At 39.3% G+C, this 22,679-nt stretch overlaps 1 protein-coding gene and 1 pseudogene across 4 annotated transcripts in view; one reads left to right on the top strand and one right to left on the bottom strand.

Annotated features, from left to right (window-relative positions):
* SCAPER (S-phase cyclin A associated protein in the ER) overlaps positions 1-22,679 on the bottom strand; it is a 616,772-nt gene that overhangs the window by 572,589 nt on the left and 21,504 nt on the right. The gene's annotated exons all lie outside the window — the stretch shown is intronic.
* Positions 1,652-7,739, top strand: LOC101410662 (TATA box-binding protein-like 1 pseudogene; annotated as a pseudogene).

Raw genomic sequence — 22,679 nt, 5'->3', positions numbered from 1 at the left:
TTTATGATTTGCTTTTATTACAACTATAACTTTAGAACATTGTAAGTATTTAAATTTGAATGTATTTCTTAATTACAGATTTAACTCAGCTTGGACTTTAAAAAAATTTCAACTCAGCTATCACAAATTCCAATTACTAGGCCTTTTCTCCTGCAAGGAAAAAGAAGAAAAGCTCAAGACTGAATTTTTACCTCTTGGGTACTACCAAATACTGATTTACTTCAAATTCTTACATCACTATGTGTCTTGCACACAGCTATTCAATTTGGCATCTAACAGATTATTGTCACTGTCTCTGAACTGACAGGCAGTGGTACTAAAGATGGATGAATTTTTTTTTTATTAAACTCAACATAGTTCTATGTGCAGTAGGGCAAATAGGTACCCCAATGAGTAAATTAATTAACGTAATTAGGGACCTATGTTTCACAGTACAGTATTTAAAAACTACTAAGGATTCCTGCAGAGCAGCCCTCCTAATGACAAGAATAAAAAGTTGAGAGAGATAAAGAGCATGCAAGAGCCTATATAAGGTTAAATAGATGCACTACATTACATTAAAAAGGCTATGTCCTCATTTTTCAAAAAAGAGATATATAAATGGCCCATAAGAACATGAAGAGGTGTATAACACCATTAGTAATTAAGGAAATACAAATTGAAACCCAATGAGATTAACACTTCACATCCACTGGAAATCAATAGTGGGCAGAGAATAGGAAAATTCACAAATAGATGGAAGCTAAACAACAAACTCTTTAACAATCAGGGGTGCAAGGAGTTAAGTGAAAGAGAAATCAGTAAATATCTTGAGATAAATGAAAATGAGAACACAACATATCAAAACTTATGGGATGCAGCAAAGGCACTGCTGAGAGGGAAATTTATAGCCCTAAATGCCTACATTAAAAAAGAAGAGCTAAAATCAAAGACCTAACTGCACACCTGGAAGAACAAGAAAAAGAACAGCAAACTAATCTCAAAGCAAGTAGAAGGGAAGAAATAGTAAAGATTAGAGCAGAACTGAATGAAATTGAGAATTTTTTAAAAATAGAGAAAATGAAAAAACCAGAATCTTTTAATCTTTTGGGAAGATTAATTAAACTGACAAACCATTAGCTAGACTAAAAAGGAAAAAAAGAGAGAAGATGCCAATAAAAATCAGAAATGAGAAGACATCACCAATGACCTCACAAAAATAAAAAGGATCTTAAGAGGATACAATGAAAAACTATATGCTAGCAAGTTGGACAATTTAGATGAAACGGACAAATTTCTAGAAACACACAAACAACCAACACTGATGAAAGAAGAAAGAGAAGACTTCAACAGATCAATCACATGTAATAAGATTTAATCAGTCATCAAAAGCCTCCCAACAAAGAAAAGCCGAAAACCAGCTGACCTCACAGGTAAAATCTACCAATCATTCCAAAAAGAACTAATACCAATCCTACTCAAATTCTTCCAAAAAAATTGAAGAGGAGGGAACATTACCTAACTAGTTCTGTGAAGACAACAAAACCCTAAGACCAGAAAAAGATGCTACAAAACAGAAAATTACAGACCAATCCAATGAATGTAGATGCAAAAATTATCAATAAAATACTTGCACATTGTATCCAACAACACATTACACAAATTATACGCCATGATCAATCAAGTGGGATTTATTCCAGGTATGCAAGGATGATTCAACACAAGAAGATCAATTAATTTAATACACACCAATTAATAACATGCTGAAGATGAAAAATTACATGATCATCTCTAATGATGCAGAAAAGACATTAAACAAAATTCAACATCATTTCCTGATAAAACACTTCAAAATAAAAGAATAGAAAAAAACTTCCTCAACATGATAAAGGGCACATATGAAAAACCCACAGCTAACACCGTACTTGACTGTGAAAGGCTAAAACTTTCCTTCTAAGATCCACAACAAAGACTAGGATGCCCAATGCCACCACTGTTAATTCAACATTATGTTAGAAGTTCTTGTGACAGCAGTTATACAAGAAAAAGAAAAAATGGGATCGAAATCGGAAAGGAAGTAAAACTTTCACTATTTGTAAATTACATAATCCTACATAAAGTCCTGAAAAATATGTAGCAAAGCACGTAGAGCTAAGAAATGAGCTCAGTAAAGTGAAAGAATCAACATGCAAAAATCATTAGTGTTTCCATACACTAGCAATGAGCAATCTGAGTAAGAAATCAAGAAAAAAATTCCACTTACAGTATCAACTAAAAGAATCAAATATCTAGGAATAACTTTAACTAGGGATGTAAAGGACTTACATGCAGAAAACTACACGGCACTTCTAAAAGAAATCAAAGACCTAAATAAATGGAAGCACATTCCATGTTCATTGATTGGAAGACTAAATATCATTATGATGTCAAGTCTACCCAAATTGATTTACAGATGCCATGCAATCCCCCCAAAAATTCCAACAGCCTTTTTTGCAGAAATGGAAGAGCCAATTATGAAATGTATTTGGAAGGGTAAGGGGCCCAAAATAGCAACAACAACAAAAAAAAAAAAACCTGGAAAAAGAAAAAACAAAGTTGGAGGACTCACACGACCTGACTTTAAAGTATATTACAAAGCTACAGTGGTCAAAACTGCATGATTTTGGTACAAGGAGAGACATATTGACCAATGGAAGCAAACTGTGAGTTCAGAAAAATAGAACCACACATCTACAGCCAACTTATATTTGACAAGGCTGCCAAGTTCACTCAACTGGGACAGAAGAGTCTCCTCAACAAACAGTGCTGGGAGAACTGGATATCCATAACCAAAAGAATGAAAGAGGATTCCTCACACTCTATACAAAAACTAACTCAAGATAGATAAAGACCTAAATACAAGAACCAGAACCATAAAGCTTCTAGAAGAAAATGTAGGGAAGAATCTACGAGAGCTTGTTGTAGGCAGTGGTTTCATAAACTTTACACCCAAAGCAATGAAAGAAAAAATAGATAAATGGGACCTCCTCGAAATTAAAAACTTTAATGCTTCAAAGGAGTTTGTCAAGAAAGTGAAAAGGCAGCCTACACAATGAGAAAAAAATATCTGGAAACCGCATATTCAATACAGGTCTAATACTCAGCTTATATTAAGAAATTCTATAATTCAACAATAAAAAGACAAACAACCCAATTTTAAAGCAGGCAAAAGACTTGAACAGACATTTTTTCCAAAGAGATAATATAAATAGATAAAAAGGACATGAAAAAATGTTCAACATCACTAGCTACTAGGGAAATGCAAATCAAAAATAAAGTAAGATATTATTTCACACCCACTAGACTGGCTGCTATTTAAAAAAAAAAAAACAGAAAACTACAAGTGTTAGAGAGGTTGTAGAGAAAGAGGACACTCATTCACTGCTGGTGGAAATGTACAGTGGTGCAGCCACTGTGAAGGACAGGCTGGCAGTTCCTCGGGAAACTAGTATATAATAGCATATAATCCAGAAGAACTGAAAGCAGGGACTCAAATATAGTATCCTATCACAATTGCCAACAGGTGATTAGATAAACAAAATGTAGTACATACATATATATACATGTATATTCCATTTATATGGAATATTATTCCATTGTAAGAAGGAATGAAGTACTGATGCATGCAACATGGATGAACCTCAAGGACCTTATGTTGAGTGAAATTAGCCAGACACAAAAAGACAAACATTGTATGATCTCAGTGATATGAACTAAGTACAGTGAGCATGCACATTGAGTTAGAATCTGAAGACAGATTACCAGGAGACAGAAAGGGAGCAGAGACTGAGCTGATGCTCAGTCTGTGCAGAATTTATAAATAGATTGATTGTAATGGTCTGGAAACAGACAGAGGTGATGGTGGTGCAGCAATGTTAGTGCAATTAACAGCACTGAAAAGTGTGTGTGTACATGGCTGAAAGGGGAAGTTTTGGCTCATATTCGTTGCTAGAAGGAAAGGTAGAGGATAAAATGGGGGACTGTATAACAAAGTGAAGGTTAATAATACAAATATAAAAAAAGTTCTTTCAGGATCTATAACAAAGGCATGTCACTAGTAGAGAGTGCTGATAGTGGGATTATATATAGGCGTGAAATGCACCTAAAGCATATTTCTATGGCATACCAATGTATCCTTGTTGCCATAGGTATATTTTTGTGGACAAAAAGAGGCCTAAATAGTAGCTAACAAAATATTAAAATTCCTTCCTGGGGAAGTCCTGCTACTTTCTCAAATAAAATGGCAAAAATCTTTGGACTATACGTCTTGCCTAATAAAAGAAAACAGGCCAATAAACTAAGCCTTTGATCTTAATGCTTGCACATATGAATTTTAGTCCTGTAATAATGAAACTAAGTCTAATTATAATTAATGCCTAAGAGTTACCTCCTGAAAACTCCTTGTTACTCAAATGTGGCCTCTCCCTAAACAAAGTCTGCAAATAAACTCACTACCAGTCCACCAACATTTGGAAAACGACACTGACCAAAAGGGGGAAATATTAAATAAAATAGAGTTGTTATAGGCTAAGAGATTTCAAAGTGAGTCAGGAGGTTATTCTGGAGGTTACGCTTATGCAGGTCTCAGGCAGATTTCACAAACTGCCACAGTAAAGAAATCAAACAAAATTCAAACAAAAGCACTCCTGAGGGCTCTAGGGATGTCTGGACACCATAGATAAGCCACATGGCCTCAAGAAATCAACGCCCCTTGGCAGACCCTATCTGGGAATATATGAAAATCTATTTCCCCAATGTAACATAGTTATACCATTTATAATTCTCCTAATCATGATCCTCCTACTTTTATTTGAACCTATAATTTTCAATGTACCTGATATGCTTATTTCTCAACAACTTAAATCTTCAGATTGTTCATGCGCCAATTGAGCCCTGAAACCCATGAGAATTTCAATCAACTCCTCTTTGGGCTTGCCTTGGACAACTAAGAAAACAATGATGATGGACCAGCCCCATCCCAAAAATAAGGAGTATCTTCAACCGCAAGCAAAACAATTCCATTCCTCTGCCCCATAATATCTACATCCCTTCTCAGCCTCAGTAAGTCAGAGTGGACATCATCCCAAACCCTCAAGACTGAGGAATGAACAAAAATAAGGTGGGGGTGCAAGCAGGCCAAATCAGATTTACTGCTATTGTAGTTATTATCTTGCATTACTGTAGTAATTTATAACATCAATACAAATTTTTCTAAATTTTTTTTAAATTAAATAAAGCAAAGAACAACTTTCAGGATGATGGCAGAGTTGGGAGTTTCAGTACTCAGTTTTTCTACCAAAACAACTATTAAACAAGCAGGAACTGTCCAAAACAACTACACTGAAATTCCAAAGGCCAGAAGAATACTGTACAGCATTCAGCAAAGAGTGGGAAGAAGAAGCTGATAAATTATGGTAAAGAACTGTTAAGTTGCTATGGCAGCTACCAGTGCCTCTACCCCACTCTCACTGCAGTCCATCTTGGTATCCAGTTCTTGACTAGCTGCTGGTGACAAAAAAGGACATAAAAATCCTCTTCCACAAGAACAGGAGTGTGTGTGGCAAATCACTGATCACAGGTTTTTAAAATTCAGATCACTGGGTCTCTCAGCTCTGAGGGCTATTATTTCAAACCTACATGGACAAAGGCTGCATCCTTTGTTTCAACCCTTCCCCGACAGGGGCAGAAGCAGAGGAGATTTAAAGACACAGTGCTTCCTCAGTGCTATGAAAGACAGTTAGCTGAAGGGCTTCATTTGCTGGGAAGACCAGGAAAGCTCAGCTTTGGGGAGATGTCAGAGTGGCTCCTAGAGCCCTTCCTAATAGCACTTTGCAACCAGTCTATGCACCCTTCATGGCTTGGATTTGGCTGATTTGGCTTGGAAAAACTTATTTGGGAAAGCCCTCTTAGGGGTGACCCTCCTCCTAGAATTTGCCCTCCAGGCAAAAGCAGCATGAGACAATGAAAGGAGTATAAAAAACTATAGAGAGCGGCCAGCTTCAGATACCCAGGAGAGAGAGATTTTTCCCTTTGGGAAACAGAGGGGACAACCAACCTCCTGTAAACAGAGGCTCTCCAAAACAACTAATAAGCAAAAGCCTGGGACAAGGCAGAGGCCCAATAAGACAGGAAAAACTGCACACAGGGCATTTTCCTTGGGCACACCTTCCTAACAGGAGAGCTGATGCTGAAGAAAGTCTCTGTCTCATCACCAGCTAGTTAAAAAATCGGTAAAAAGAAATCCCAGGGAGTAAATTCCAGAGTTAACATTTTAAAATATTAAAATATACAGAGTGCAACAAAAGAATACAAGACAAAGAAACAGGAAATGATGGTCCATCCAAAGGAAGAGAACAAAAATACAGAAAACACCAACAAAAAAAGATAAGATTGTGGACACACTAAACAAAGTCTTTAAAGATATTATCTAAAAATTCTCAAGGAGATGAAGGAAAATATAGAAAGAGAACTAAAGGATAACAGGCAAACAACGAATGAACATTATGAGAGTCTAAGTAAAGGGAAAGATTAGAGCTGGCAGAAGAATCAGTCAACCTGAAGATAGAATGCTTGAAATGAGTCAGGCTGAGATGCAGAAATAAAAAAGAAATAATAAAAGCACAAACAAACTAAGACAGGTATGAAACACCATTAACACACCAATATGTACATTATGGAAGTCCCAGAAGAAGAAAAAGTGGCAGAAGGTATAGAAGAAGAATAGCAGAGAACTTCCCAAGCTTAGTGAAAGACGTGAATGTGCACATCCAGGAAGCTGAGAGAACACCAAACAGAATAAACATGAAGAAAAATATACCCTATCATATATTAATTACACTATCAAATACAAAGGATCAGAAGAGAGTTCTGAAATCTGCAAGAGAAAAGCAACATGTTACATACAAGAGAGTCCCAATTAGACTGAGTGCCGATTTCTCACTATGGAGTTCCAGACCAACAACAAAGAGTGGAAGACAGAGCTCAAGTTCTGGGGGGTCCTAGCAATGGGCCGGGGTGGGAAGTCCATGGAGACAGGTCCTACCTCATCAGCACCCTTGTCTTCCAGCTGATCCTTCATATCCACCACCACCAGCAGCAGCACTTTGACCACGTCCTCTGCCTCCACCCTCTCTTCCCATGGATATGATCTTCGTGCTGGGACTATAAATTTTTTAAATGCCCCAACAGATGCAGATAACAATGTTGCATTGGAAATTTTGATTACAAATGCAGTCTGAGTTTTTAGAACAATATGCCATTTGAACTTAAGGAAGACTGCTTTGGAAGAAGCAAATGTAATTTATAAGCTTGATGCTGAAAAAGTATTAATGAAGCTTAGAAAACCTAGAATTAAAGCCACAATTTGGTCCTCAGGAAAAATGATTTGCACTGGAGCAACAAATAAAGCAGCAAAATTTGATGTCAGACCTTTAGCCTGCAGTCTGCAAAAACTAGATTTTCAGGTGATGCTATTTACAGATTTTAAAGTTAACATTTTGACAGTATGTAACATACCATTTGAAATACATTTGCCAGAATTCACAAAGACAAAAGACCACATGCCAGTTCCAAATCTGACCTTGATCCTGCAGTGTGCTATCGAATAAAATCTCTAAGAGCTACAATAAGGATTTTTTTCATAGTAACAGGGCCCAACCTGTTGTTACTGCTGTGGAACATATTTACCCATTGTGTTTGAAAGCAGGAAAGAAATTTTATAATTGGTCACTGCATTGCTTAGAATCCCTATCTGAAGACAGGACTCAGATGGCAATAGAGTAGGAAGCTCTAAGAATCAGCTAGTCCCACAGAGCAACTATTAATCGGCTAGGATCTGTCTGTTTGGAGGACTCCAGAAAATTACAGTGCATCATACAGGGAAGAATAGGAAGAAGAGACTGACCAACGTAGAGTAAAGATTCGAGAGTAGATTTCTCCACACTGCAGAGGCAGCTGCCCATCCCCCACTGGTGAAGTGGGCCACCTCAACACCCACTCTCCAACTAGAAGCAGAAGCTCTCTTTTCCAAAATCAGGGAAGTGAAGTGGCCTGCCACCAACTACAGCTGTTGATTGGCAAACTCACTAGCTGGATTCCAATCCTGAGCACAGCCAAAGTTTAAACCTGATTATCTCCACCCCGAGCAGGAGTGGAAGCAGGGGTGATTTAAAAAAACACCAGTCCCCCAGAACAATAGGGATCAGATTCAGAGCACCCAGTTTAGAAAGCCAGTGCTTAAGCCCCCACAACCAGCAAGAGTGGATGCTGGGTACACTCTGAAACTTTCTGGGAGCTAAACAGGCAGATTTACCCCATCCACCTTAAGGGCTGCTGCACAATGGGTCCCAATAACCCGTGGAAGGCAGACAAGCATGCAATTCTTTCTAGGTAGTACAGGTAAATTCACTTTACGCACATTAAAGGGCTACAGCACTCTCATCTCCAAAGTGCCCCAGGAAGGAGAGGAACCAAGAGCAGTCTGATCATTCTCTCTTAAGGCAGTGCAGGCAGAGTCACCCCACCCACCTGGGGAGTGGGGACCAGCACAGAGGATGGAAGAATTCGGCAGCTGGTGAAAGAACTCGGATTTCAGGGGCTGGAAGCTGTTCAACAACTGTTTCATCCTAGGTAGGCTGGCAACCTCAGCCTCAAACATGCCCCCACCAGAAGCTAAGACAGTTGGGAATTAAAGGCACAAAATATCCTTAAGGCAGCAGGGAACAACTGGATAAAGAGTGCTTGCAACCTGCTGGGTGCCTTAGAAAAGCCTAGATTAGGGGAGATGTCAAAGAAAAGATTGGCAGCCTTTAGATCTTTTCTCTAGAGTACACTGGAATCGATCTACACTCCCTTCTTAGGCCCCTGGGCTGTTTTGACTGGGAAACCAGAGCTGGGAAGGTTGATTTCAGGTGAACACTTATACCAAAATTAACCCTCCAGGTAACAGCAGCGACAGAAGATGAAAGGAGTATTAAAAATATACAATGGCAAATAAAAAACAAACAGAACATACTAACATTCATGGAGGAAGAACAGGGGAAGCTTTAGCAAAAGGCCAACCAATAAAAAAGCCATAAAGAGAGAAACTGAGCACAGAATAAACACATTTTTTAAAAATCAGATGCCAAGACACCAGCAAAAAATTACAAGCTATACTAATAAACAGGAAGATATAGCACAGCCATAGAAACAAATTAAACTCTCAGATGAAACACAGGATTTGAGACAATTAACCACACATATCCTGATAAATCTCCTTAATAAATTAAATGAGATAGTATGGTGGTGTATTAGTCAGCCAAAGGGGATGCTGATGCAAAATACCAGAAATTGGTTGGTTTTATAAATGATATTTACTTTAGGTAGGAGCGTACAGATACCAGGCCATAAAGCCTAAGTTACTTCCTTCACCAAAGTCTATTTTCACGTGTTGGAACAAGATGGCTGCCAACGTCTGTGAGGGTTCAGGCTTCCTGGGTTCCTCCCTTCCAGGGTCTTGTTTCTCTGTGGGTTCAGGGTTCTTCTCTTCCTCCACAAGGTCATTTGCTTCTCTCTACAAGGTCAGCTGTAGACTATCAGGTGAACGGCTCTGTCTCTTTCCCTGGGGCTCCAGCTTAAAACTTCAGCATCGAACTCCAACATCAAACCTCCAACATTAGAAAACCCTTAACTCTGTCCTTTGCCATGCCTTTTATCTGCCCTAATAACTCAATCAAAGCCCTAATCATAACTCAATCATGCCCAGGTACAGACCAGACTACAAACATAATCCAATATCTATTTTTGGAATTCATAACCATACCAAACTGGTACAGGTGGTTAGGCTAATGTGTCAACTCAGCCAGGTAAAGGTGCCAGTTGTTTGGTCATGTAAGAACTGGGCTAATTGTAATACAAGGGCATTTCATAGACATTAATCACTGATTGACTAGATGGCTGGTTACATCTACAATCAACTGAGGAGATTACTGTCAGCAATGAGTGATGTTTTATCCAATCAGTTGAAGGCATTAAAAGGAGAAGTTATTTCAAATTTCAGAGATAGAATCCCCAACTCTCCAGATTACTAGCATCTCCTGGGAATTCAACAAGGGCCTTCATCTGAGTCCCTGGCTTACAGCCAGCCCTACAGAATTTGGACTTGTGCATTCTCATGGTTGCATAAGACAATTTTATAAAATATCATACTATTTACAGATTTCTCCTGTTGGTTTTGTTTCCCTAGAGAACCATGACTAATACAGATGACTAAAGAGATTAAGAATATTAAGAAGACACTCGTGAAACAGAGAACTTGAAAGTTTGCAAAGAAAAGTAACAGATCTTAGGGGATGAAAACCACAATGGATAGGATAAAAAAATATATTCCAGGTAGAGGGGCAAGATGGTGGCAGAGTAAGGAGCTCCAAGAGTCAGCTCGTCCTATAAGGCAGTTGATAATAACCCAGAGCTATCTAAAGCACCTGTCTGAGTGACCCAGAAGACCAAAAGAGCATCTTGCAACATCCTTGAAAGAATGAAAGGAGGAGACAGTCCATCTGCAATTTTGTTGCATGAGTAGAGCATTTCACACTATGGAAGCCAGTGCTCATCCTCCACTGTTGACAGAAGCCACCTAGGGAACTATTCCACGGCTGGAGTTGGAAGCTCCATTTCCAAAAAATGGGGGAGGAACAGACAGTTGACCATCGACTTCAGTTACTGATTAGTAAATTTGGCTAGCTAAAGTATAATCATAAGAACAGCAAAAGTTTGAACATGTCCAAGGTGGGAAGAGACCAGTAGCCACCATTTTAACTGGGCCCCCAGCATGAGGGGAAGTGGGGCTGAGGAAAAATCATAGAGACGGTAGGGACCAACTTCTTTCCACCCAGAACGGACTGCAGCCCTATCCTAGGCTCTAGTCCCACCTCCAGCAGGGAGAAAGCTGGTGAGACCTATATGACCCTCTCTGGGTAACTGCAGGCACTTTCATCTGGCACAAACTAGACTGTTGGGCATCTGCAAATCCACGCCCACCCCCTAATAGGATAGGCAGGGGCTGGTGTTTCCTTAGCCTCTCTGTGCAATGGCAGGCACTTTCAGCCTGCACGGACAAGACTACTGGGCACCTGTGGGTCTACTCCCATTCCCTCATGGGATAGGAGGGGGCTGGTGTTTCCTCAGCCTCTCCAGGAAACAGCAGGTACTTTTGGACATACGGACTGAAATGAAGGATGACTGTGATTCCATCCCTACCTCCTAAAGAGCAGAAAGGACAGTACTCCCACAGACTCTCAGGGAAACTGCAGGCACATTCAGCCCACATGGATTAGATTTTTGGGCACTCCAGATGGTCCATCCACTCTCCTGGTAGGAGAAGAGAAGAGCCCATGTTACATCAGTCTACGGCAACTGCGGTCATTTTGGACCCGCACAGCATAGATTGTTGCCAACACCTGCAGTTCCACCCATGCCCCAAGGAGGAGAGGAAGGGGCATGAAGCTTCATCAGTCTCTCCAGACAATCAAGACAATCTCGATATGCATAACTTGAGTAATTACACATAGATGCAGCGCTGTCCCTACCACTGGCAGAGAAGAAAGGTAGAAGAAGCTCCATCGGTCCCTGGGACAATGCGGGCAGCTTCAGCCTCCAGAGCTTACATTACCAACTACATCCTCAGCTCCTTCTATACAAACAGCAAGGGAGAAAAGGAAGAAACCTTTAAACTAAAGACAGAAACTACAGCCAGAATAAATACACCTAGTAAGCCAGATGCCAAGACACCAACAAAAAATTGCAATCCATACCAAGAAACAGGAAGAGATGGCCCAGTCAAAGGAAAAAGATAAGCTTCTAGATGACATAAAGGAGTTGAGACAACTAAGTGAAGATGTTCAAACAAATTCCCTTAATAAACACAATGGGATGGCTAAAGAGATTAAGGCTATTAAGACTCACCGGGTGAGCTCAAAGAAGAATTTGAAAGCATACATAGAAAAGCAGCAGATCTTATGGGAATGAAATGTACAAAAAATGAAATTAAAAATACACTAGAGGACAACCAGCACAATGGCAGCAGAGTAAGGAGCTCCTAGAGTCAGCTCCTGCTACAGGGGAATTAGTAATCACCCAGAGATATCTAAAGCACCTGTTTGGGGGCTCCAAGAGACCAGAAGAACATCCTGCAACATCCTTGAAAGAATGGGAGGAAGAGACTGCTCATCTGCAGAGAAGAATAGTAAGTAGAGCACCATGGAGGCTGGTGCCCATCCTCCACCAGAGGCACAAACTGCCTCGGGAGCTAGTCCATGGCTGGAATTGGAAGCTCCACTACCCAAAAGCAGGGAAGGAAGAAATGGTTGGTCAACAACTTCAATTACTGATTAGTACATCAGTGGGCTAACATACTTAGTATAATCCTAAGAACAGCTAAAGTTTCACCCTGTCCAAGTCAGAAAGAGGCCAGTAAACGTCATCTTAACTCTGCACCTAGAACAAGGGGGAAGCGGGGCAGACTGAAAATCACAGTGCTGGTAGGGACGAGCTTCTTTCCATCCAGATCAGATTGCCCTGCCCCACCTCCAGCAGGGAAGAAGCTGGGGGGACCTGTATCAGCCTCTCTGGTAAACTACAGACCGTGCCTGGGAGGCTGGTGATCATCCTACTTTGGCAGCACAAGCCACCCCAGGAGATATTCTGTGGCTGGAATTGGAAGCTCCATTTCCCAAAAACAGAGGAAGAAGAGACAGTTAGCCACAAATTTCAGCTACTGATTAATAAATTCAGCTGACTAAAGTATAAACCTAAGAACAGCTAAAGTGTAAACCTGTCCAAGTCAGAAAGAGGCTGGTAGCTGCCATTTTGACTCTGCCCCCAGCATGAGGGGAAGCAGGGCTGGCTGAAAATCACAGTGACAGTAGAGACCATTTTCTCTCACCCAGATTGGCCTGCAGCCCTAGCCTAGGCTTCAGCCCCACCTCTGGCAGGGAGAAAGCTGGCAGACTTTGCACCAGCCTATCCAGGTAACTGCAGATACATTTGGCTGGCACAGATTGAATAATCAGAAGTCTGACAGGCAACTGCGGTCATCTTGGACCCACACTGCATAGATTGTTACCCATGCCTGCAGCTCCATCCCCATTCCTGCAGCTCTATCCCCAACCCAGGCAGGGGAGAAAGGGGCATGAAGCTCCATTGGTCTCTCTGGGCAACTACAGCCTAGGCCTGCGTGATGTGGATTATTCCACACAGCTGTGGTTCTGTCCCTACCTCTGGCAAAGAAGAGAGTTGGAAGAAGTTTCATTGCTCCCTGAGGCAATCAGAGTGGCTTGAGCTTCCACAGATTATAGCATCAATTACACCCTTGGCTCCTACTACACAACCAGGAAGGGAAAAAGGGCAAGATTGCCCTAAACTAAAGAGAAAAACTACACCCAGAATAAATATTCTAGTAAGCCAGATGCCAAGACACCAACAAAAAATTACAACCCATGCCAAGAAATAGGAAGATATGGCCCAGTTAAAGGAACAAGCCTCCAGATGACATAAAGGAGTTGAGACAACTAGTCATAGATGTACAAACAAATCTCCTTAATAAATTCAACAAGATGGCTAAAGAGATTAAGGACATTAAGACACTGAATAGGGAAGCGGATTTGGCTCAACTGATAGAGCGTCTGCCTACCACATGGGAGGCCCAGAGTTCAAACCCAGGGCCTCCTGACCCATGTGGTGAGCCAGCCTACAGGCAGTGCTGATGCGCACAAGGAGTGCCGTGCCACACAGGGGTATCCCTGGAGCAGGGGAGCCCCACGTGCAAGGAGTGCGCCCCGTAGGGAGAGCCCCCTGTGTGAAAAAAGTGCAGCCTGCCCAGGAGTGGTGCCACACACACAGAGAGCTGACGCAGCAAGATGACACAACAAAAAGAGGCACAGATTACCAGTGCTGCCTATGAGAATGCAAGTGGACACAGAAGAACACACAGTGAATGGACACAGAGAGCAGACAACTGGGGGAGGAGGGGAGAGAAAGATAGAGAGAGAGAGAGAGAGAGAGAGAGAGAGAGAGATGAATAAATGTTTAAAAAAAGACACTGGACAAACACAAAGACAAATTTGAAAGCATACGTACAAAAATAGCAGACCTTATGGGAATAAAAGGCTCAATGAAATTAACAACACACTGGAATCATATAATAGCAGATTTGAGGAGGAGGAAGATAGGCTTGGTGAGCTTGAAGAAATGGCCTCTGAAAGTGAACATACAAAAGAAGAGATGAAGAAAAGAATGGAAAAAATTGAACAAGGTCTTACAGAACTAAATGACAGCAAGAGACATACAAACATACATGTCGTGGGTGCCACAGAAGGGAAAGGAGGTAGAAGGAATATCTGAAGAAATAATGGTAGAAAATTTCCCAAACCTACTGAAGGACATAGATATCCACATCCAAGAAGAACAACGTACTCCATCCAAAAAAATCCAAATAGACCAACTCCGAAACACATACTAATCAGAACGTCAAATGCCAAAGACAGAGAGAATTCTGAAAGCAGCAAGAGAAAAGCAATGCATAACACATAAGGGATACCCAATAAGATTAAGTGCTGATTTCTCTCCAGAAACCATGGAGGCAAGAAGATAGTGGTATATATATTTAAGATACTGAAAGAGAAAAACTTCCAGCCAAGAATCTTATATCCAGCAAGACTGTCTCTCAAAAATGAGGTCAAGTTTAGAATATTTGCAGATAAACAGAAAGTGAGAGAGTCTGTAACCAAGAGACCGGATTTGAGGAAATACTAAAGGGTGTGCTACAACCTTTAAAAAAAAGACTGGAAGAGAGTCTAGAAATGAAGATTTTATCAATAAAAGTAACTAAAAGTGTCAAAAGAGTGGTGAAAATAAAATATGAAAATAAAAACCCAAGTATTCAGGAATAAACTTAACAACAATGTAAAGCACTTGTATTCAGAAAAGTACAACTCAATGTTAAAAGAAATTTTAAAAAGGCCTAAATAATTGGAAGAACATTCCATGCCCACAGATTGGAATACTAAATATCATTAAGATGTCAATTCTACTCAAATTGATATACAGATTCAACGCAATCCCAACAAAAATTCCACCAGCATTTTTTAAATAAAGGGAACACACAATTATCAAATTTATTTGGAAGGGTAAGAAGTCCTGAATAGCCAGAAACATCTTAAAAAGGAAAAGCGAAGTGGGAAGACTCTCATTTCCAGACTTCAAATCATATTACCTAGCTACAGTGGTTAAAAAAAAAAAAAACGAGCATGGTACTGGCATACAGACAGACACATAGACCAATGGAACCAAACTGATGGTTCAGAAACAGACTCTTACATGTATGGTCAAGTAATTATTTACCAGCCTGTCAAATCTATCCAGCTCAGGTAGAATAGTCCATTCAACAAATGATGCTAAGAGAACTGGCTATCTATAGCCAAAAGAAGTAAAGAGGACCCCTATCTCCCACCTTTTGCAACAATTAACTCAACATAGAACAAAAATCTAAATATAAAACAAAGAACCATAAAACTTGTATAAGAAAATGTAGGAAAATATTTTCAAGACCTTGTGGGAGATGGTGGATTCTTAAAGGAGATAAGAGGAGGAATGAGGTGGACCACTGATGTTTAATGTATGTAGAAGTTTTAATTAGCTTTAATGTAAAGTGTGGAAATGTACAGAGTTGATGGTAACCCATTATATTGAGTTTATAAATGGGGATGTGGCTGAAAATGGTAGTCTAGGGATGTAAATGCCAACTGACAGAATGCAAGAGAATAATCTAGGGACTGAATAGCACAGTAAACCCAGAGGTGGATGAGAATTGTGGCTGATGGTACAGATGCAAGAGTGTCCTTTGTTAGTTAGAGCAAATATACATCATTATTGTAGGGTGGTGGGAATGTGGAGAAGCATGGGAAAAATACAACTGGAGTGACCTATGGACTGTGGTTTGCAGTAATAACATAGTATTCATGCATCTGTGCCAAAGATGTACTGTGTTGATAATGAGGGAGTACAGAAAATGTATGCCAAATGTACACTACGGATCTGGTAATAATCAGATTATATTATCTCATAATCTGTAACAAATATTCCACCATGTTGTGGTGTGTTGATAGAGGATGTTGTTTGGGAATTCTTCACATGTGCAGATTGTTTTGTAAGTTTACAACTTGTCATGAAAATATATTTAAAAAACAATAATAGGGTGGGTTGAGGGGAAAACACACCAAATGTAAGATAAGGAGTATAATTAGTAGTAAGATTTTGACAATATACTTTCATAATTTGTAACAAATGTCTCATGACAATGCAAGGTGTGGGGGAATATTGATGTATGTGGCCCCTGTATGATATCATTTGCATTGTAACTTCACAACTTTTTCTATACACTTATTGTTTATGTATGTTCATATATAAATGATATAAAAATAATAATAATAGGGGTGGGTTGGGAAATACATTGGTTAGTAGTAATATTTTGAGGATGCTCTTTAATCATTAGTTTAAAATATTTGGCAATGGTACAGGGTATTGGTGGTGGGGTGGGGTATGAGAGCCCTGTATGATGTTACATATGTTTGTTTTGTCATTTCACAGCTATTACTATATACATAGTGTTTATGTATATTCATGTATAAATGTTATGCTTCATAAAATTTTTTTTTAAAAATACACTGGAATTATATAGCAGCAGATTTGAGAAGGCAGAAGAAAGGATTGGTGAACTTGAAGACATAGCCCCTCCAAAAGCAAACATACAAAAGTACGAATGGAAAAAATTGAACAGGGCCTCAGGAAACTAAACAACAGCAAGAGACATGCAAACATACATGTCATACGTGCCACAGAAGGAGAACAGAAGGGAAAGGGGCAGAAGGAATATATGAAGAAATAGTGGTAGAAAATTTCCCAACAAAATACAATTAATATAACCTATGGATGATGTTTAATAGTAATACTGTAATATTCTTGCATCAATGCCAAAGATGTACTGTGTTAATAATAGGGAGGTATGGAAAAAATATGCCGAATGTACTCTGTGGACCATAGTTAGTGGTAATAGTCTCATGATATTGTCTCATAATCTGTAACAAATGTTCCACAACAGTGTGGTGTGTTGGTGAAGGGTTGCTGTATGGGAATTCTACGCATGTGCATGATTATTTTGTAAGTTCACATCTTCTGCAATAAAAATGTTTTTTAAAAAGAAATAAAAGATGAAAAAATATTTTGGAGGGATATAATAGTACAAATTGGCTGAGGGCAGAATAAATGAGTTGGAGGACAGATCATCTGAATTTGAAAAGAAAGGGGAACAAAAAAAGGAAAAAAATGGAAAAGATAGAATAGGGTCCCAGGGAACTGAATGACCATGTGAAATGCACAAACATACACCTGCTAGGTGTACCAGAGGGAAAGAATGGAAAAGGGACAGAAAAAAATATTTGAGGAAATAATGAAACTCTCCCAACCCTTATGGATAGACAATATCCAAGAAGGACAATGCATCCCAAACAGAATGAATCCTAACAGACCCTACTCTGAATAACTTAATCAAAGACATAAAGAATCTGTATTCAGAAATCTACAAATAGTTGCTGAAAAAAAAAACTGAGGAAGACTTAAATAAATGGAAGGACGTTCCATATTCATGAATTATAAGACTAAATATCATTATGATGTCTGATTTACAGATTCACAGCCATCCCAATAAAAATCCCAACAGCCTTTTTTACAGAAATGGAAAAGCCAATCATCGAATTTATTTGGAAGGGTGTAAGGGACCCTGAATAGCCAAAAATGTCTTAAGGAATGAAGCTGGATGACTCTTACTTCCTAACTTTAAAGTGTATTACTTAGTACAGTGGTAAAAGTGGCATGGTACTGGCATAAAGACAGATTCACCGATGAACCAAAACAAGAACTCAGAAATAGACCCTCTTATCTATAGTGAAGTGATTTTTGACAAAGCTGTTAAGCCCTCCCAGCTGGGCCAGAACAGGCTATTCAACAAATGGTGCTGGAAGAACTAGACAGCCATATCCAAAAGAAAGAGGACTGCTATCTCAAAACCTTATACAAAAATTAACTCAAAATGGAGCAAGGACCTAAATATAAAAGCAACAGCCATAACATTTCTAGAAGAAAATATAGGGAAACATCTTTAATATCTTGTGGTAGCCGGTAGTTTCTTAAATCTTATGCACAAAGCACAAGGAACAAAAGAAAAACTAGATAAATGGGGCCTCCTCAAAATTCAACACTACTGCACCTCAGAGGACTTTGCCAATAGGGTAAAAAGGCAGCTGACTCAATGACAGAAAATATTTGGCAATCACATAGCCAATAAAGACTTAATATCCATGATATGCAGAGAGATCATACAATTCAACAATAAAAAGACAAACTAAAATGGACAGAGACTTGAAAAGATGATTGTCCAAAGGAAAAACACAAACGGCAAAAAAAAACACATGAAAAATCATGTGTAAATCAGAACTACAATGAGGTATCATTTCATACCTTTTAGACTGACTGCTATTAAAAAGTCAGAAAACTTTAAATGTTTCAAAGGATGTGGAGAGATTGGAACACTTATTCACTGTTGGTGGGAATGTAGAATGGTACAGCCACTGTAGAGGACTATTTGGCAGTTCCTAAGGGTGTTGACTATAGACATGCCATGTGACCCAGCAACACCACTAAGGGTATATGCCCAGAAGATCTGAGAGCAGAGATGCAAACAGACAACTACACACCAATGCTCACAGTGGCATTATTCATGGTTGCCAAAAGTTGGAAACAACTTAGATGTCCATCAATTGATGAATGGATAAACAAATTGTGGTATATACAGATGATGGAATATTACGCAGCTGTAAGAAGAAATGAAGTCGTGAAGCATATGACAACATGGATGAACATGGAAGACATTACATTGAGTGAAACAAGCCAGATATAAAAGGACAGATACTGTATGACTGCACTATCATGAACTAAATATATTGTGTAAAACTCATGGAGTTAATAATTAGACTATAGGTCACCAGAAAATAGGAGGAGGGTAGAGAATGGAAAACTAACGGTTAATCTGTGCAGAATTAGCAAAATAAGTTTATGAATCTTTGCAAGTGAATAGACATGGTTAAAGCATATCATAGTGTTTGTAACTAGCAGAGGTATTGTATGGGTATGACAGTGGTTGAAAGGGTAAGTCTGAAGTCATGTATATTACTAAAAGGAGAGCTAAAAAATGTAACATGGGACAGTATAACAGTAAAACCTCATGTAAAATAAGAAACATGGGTGATATTACATAAATAAGACTGTTTTTACAAAGTACAAATACAAATAAACTAGAAAGAGAGAAAGAGAATAGCAGCTAGGCACCACAAGGGAAGCATAGAGAAACTGAAATGTGATGAGTTTTTCTTTGTTTTTTATTAGTATTATTATTGGAATAATGAAAAAGCTCTAAAAATGATTGAAGTGATAGATGCACAACTATGTGATTACAGTGAATGCCACTGATTGTACACTTTAGATGGATTTATGCTTCATTAATATGTATCAATAAAAGTGATTTGTTAAAAAGAAAGAAAATGATAGAACAATTTCTCTAATGAATATAGATGCAAAAATCCTCAAGAGGGAAGTGGATATGGCTCAAGTGTTAGGGCCTCTGCCTACTATATGGGAGAACCCGGGTTCAATCCCTGGGACCTCCAGGTGAAAAAGAAGAGAAAGCATGCCTGCGCAGTGGGCCAGGGCCCATATGGAGAGCCAAGTGCCTGAACAGCGAGCTGAGAGCCCACATGGGTGGCCACATGGAGAGCCAAGTGCCCATGCAGTGAGCTGAGTGCCCACACGAGTGCCTGCATGGCGAGCCAAGTGCCCAAGGGGTGAGCCAGTGCTGTTGTGGCAGGCCGAGTGTCTGCGCAGTGAGCCAGTGCCGGCACAAGTGAGTCACGCAGCAAGATGATGATTCAACAAAAGACAAAGGTGAGAGTCAAGGTGAACCACAGTAGAGCCAGGAACTGAGGTGGCACAATTGACAGGGAACCTTTCTCCACATCGGAGGTCCCCAGGATCGAATCCCAGTGAATCCTAGAGGAGAAAGACAAGAAGAGAAGACCAAAAAAAAAAAAGAGAAATAGATACAGAAGATCACACAGCAAAAGGACACAGCAAAAACAGCAGGGCTGGGAAGGTGAAGAAAAAACAATCCTCAACAAAATACTTGCTAATTAGATCCAACAGTACATTAAAAGAATTATATATCATGATCAAGTGGGTTTTATCCCAGGTATGCATGGGTGTTTTAACACAAGAAAATCAATGTAATACACCATGTTACTGAATTGAGGAAGAAAAATCACATGATCATCTTGATTGATACAGAAGAGACATTTGACAAAATCCAACATCCTTTCTTGATTAAAAAAAAAAAAAACTACTTTAAAGATAGATACAGAAGGAAGCTTTCTCAACATGGTAAAATATATGAAACACCCACAGCTAATATTTTACTCAATAGTGAAAGACCGAAGGCTTTCCCACTGAGATCGGGAAAAAGACAAGGATGACCACTATCACAACTGTTACTCAACATTGTGCTAGACATTCTAGCTAGAGCAACTAAACAAGAAATAGAAATAAAAGTCATCCAAACAGGAAAGGAAAAAAGTAAAACTTTCACTATTTGCTGATGACATGATCCTATATCTAGAAAATCCTTAAAAATCTACAACAAAGCTACCATAACAAATAGACAAGTTCAGAAAAGTGGTGGGACACAAGACCAACACCCAAAAATCAGTAGTGTTTCTAACATAAGCAATGAACAATGAGAGGAAGAAAACTTTTTTTAAAATTCCATTCACAATAGCAAGTAAAAGAATCAAATATCTAGGAATAAATCTAACCAAGGATGCAAAGGACTTATACACAGATAACTATGAAGTGTTGCTAAAAGAAATTAAGACCTAAATAAACAGAAGGATATTCTGAGTTCATGGACTGGCAGACTAAATATTGTTCAGATGTCAATACTACCCAAAGCAATTTATAGATTCACTACAATCCCAATAAAAATTCCAACAACCTTCTTTGCAGAAATGGTAAAGCCAATCATCAATTTATATGGAAGGGTAAGGGATCCCTAATAGCTAAAACAATCTGGAAAAAGAAGAATGAAGTTGGAGGACTCACACTACCCAATCTTAAAACTTATCACAAAGTCCTAGTAATTAAAAGAGCATAGAGAGAAATGGATGTGGCTTAACTAGTTAGGCTCCCATCTACCATATAGGAGGTCCAGGGTTTGATACCCAGGGCCTCCCAGTGAAGGCAAGCCAGCCCACGCGGTGAGTTGGCCTATGCAGAGTGCCAGTCCACACGGGAATGTCACCCTGCACAGGAGTGCCACCCTGCGTGGGAATGCCACCCAGCACCGGAAAGCTGTCCCAAGCAGGAGTGCCAGCCGACGTAGAAAGCTGGCACAGCAAGATGACACAACAAGAGATACAGAGGATGGAAAATAAGAAGATGTAGCAGAACAGGGAATGTATGTGGCACAAAAGAGTAATTGCCTCTCTCCCACTCCAGAAGGTCCCAGGATCGGTTCCCAGAGCTGCCTGAGAATACAAGCAGACACAGAAGAACACACAGTTAATGGACACAGAGAGTAGACAATGGGGGGAACGGGGTAGGGGAGGGTGGGGAAATAAAATAAATCTTTAAAAAAAAAAGAGCATGGAACTGGCACAAGGACAGACATATAGAGCAATGGAATACAAGTGAAAGATCAGAAGTCAACCCTCACATTTATGGCCAATTGACTTTTCACAAGGAGGCAAAGACCACTCAGATTGGAAAAGAATAGTGTCTTTAACAAATGCGGCAGGGAAAACTGGATCCCTATTTGTAAAAAAAAAAAAAAAAAAAGGAGGAATGCCCATACCTCATACTACAGAGCTAACTCAAAATGGATCAAAGACCTTATTATAAAAGCTAGAATTATAAACTCCTAGATGAAATCTAGACAAGCATCTTCAGGACCATATGTTAGGCAATGGTTTCTTAGACTTTACATCCAAAGCACAAGCAACAAATTTTTTTAAAAAATAGATAAGTGGGACTTCATCAAAATTAAAAACTTTTGTGTTTCAAAGGAATTTATAATGAAAGTAAAATGTCAACCTACACAATGGAGAAAATATTTGGAAACCACATATCCAATACAGGATTAAAATCCAGCATTTATAAAGAAAACCTTCAAGGTAACAACAAAAAGACAACCCAATTTAAAAATCAGCAAAAGATTTGAACAGGCACATTTCCAAAGAAGATATTTAAGATTTATTAATAGCCAGAAAGCACATGAAAAGATGCTAACCATCATTAGCCATCAGGGAAATATAAACCAAAACCACAATGAGATACCATTAGAATGGCTGCTATTAAAAAATAATAATAACAAGTGTTGGAAAAGATGTGGAGGAATAGGAACACTCATTCATTGTTGATGGCAACGCAAAATGGTGCAGCCACTGTGGAAGATAGTTTGGCAGCTCCTCATACAGCAAAATATAGAACTACCATATGACCCAGCACTTCACTACTAGGAATATACC

The sequence above is a fragment of the Dasypus novemcinctus genome, chromosome 3 (assembly GCF_030445035.2).
Source record: "Dasypus novemcinctus isolate mDasNov1 chromosome 3, mDasNov1.1.hap2, whole genome shotgun sequence".
Classification (NCBI taxonomy): Eukaryota; Metazoa; Chordata; class Mammalia; order Cingulata; family Dasypodidae; genus Dasypus; species Dasypus novemcinctus.
The sequence above is the reverse complement of the archived record's forward strand: the minus strand, read 5'-3'. Positions and strand labels throughout refer to the sequence as shown.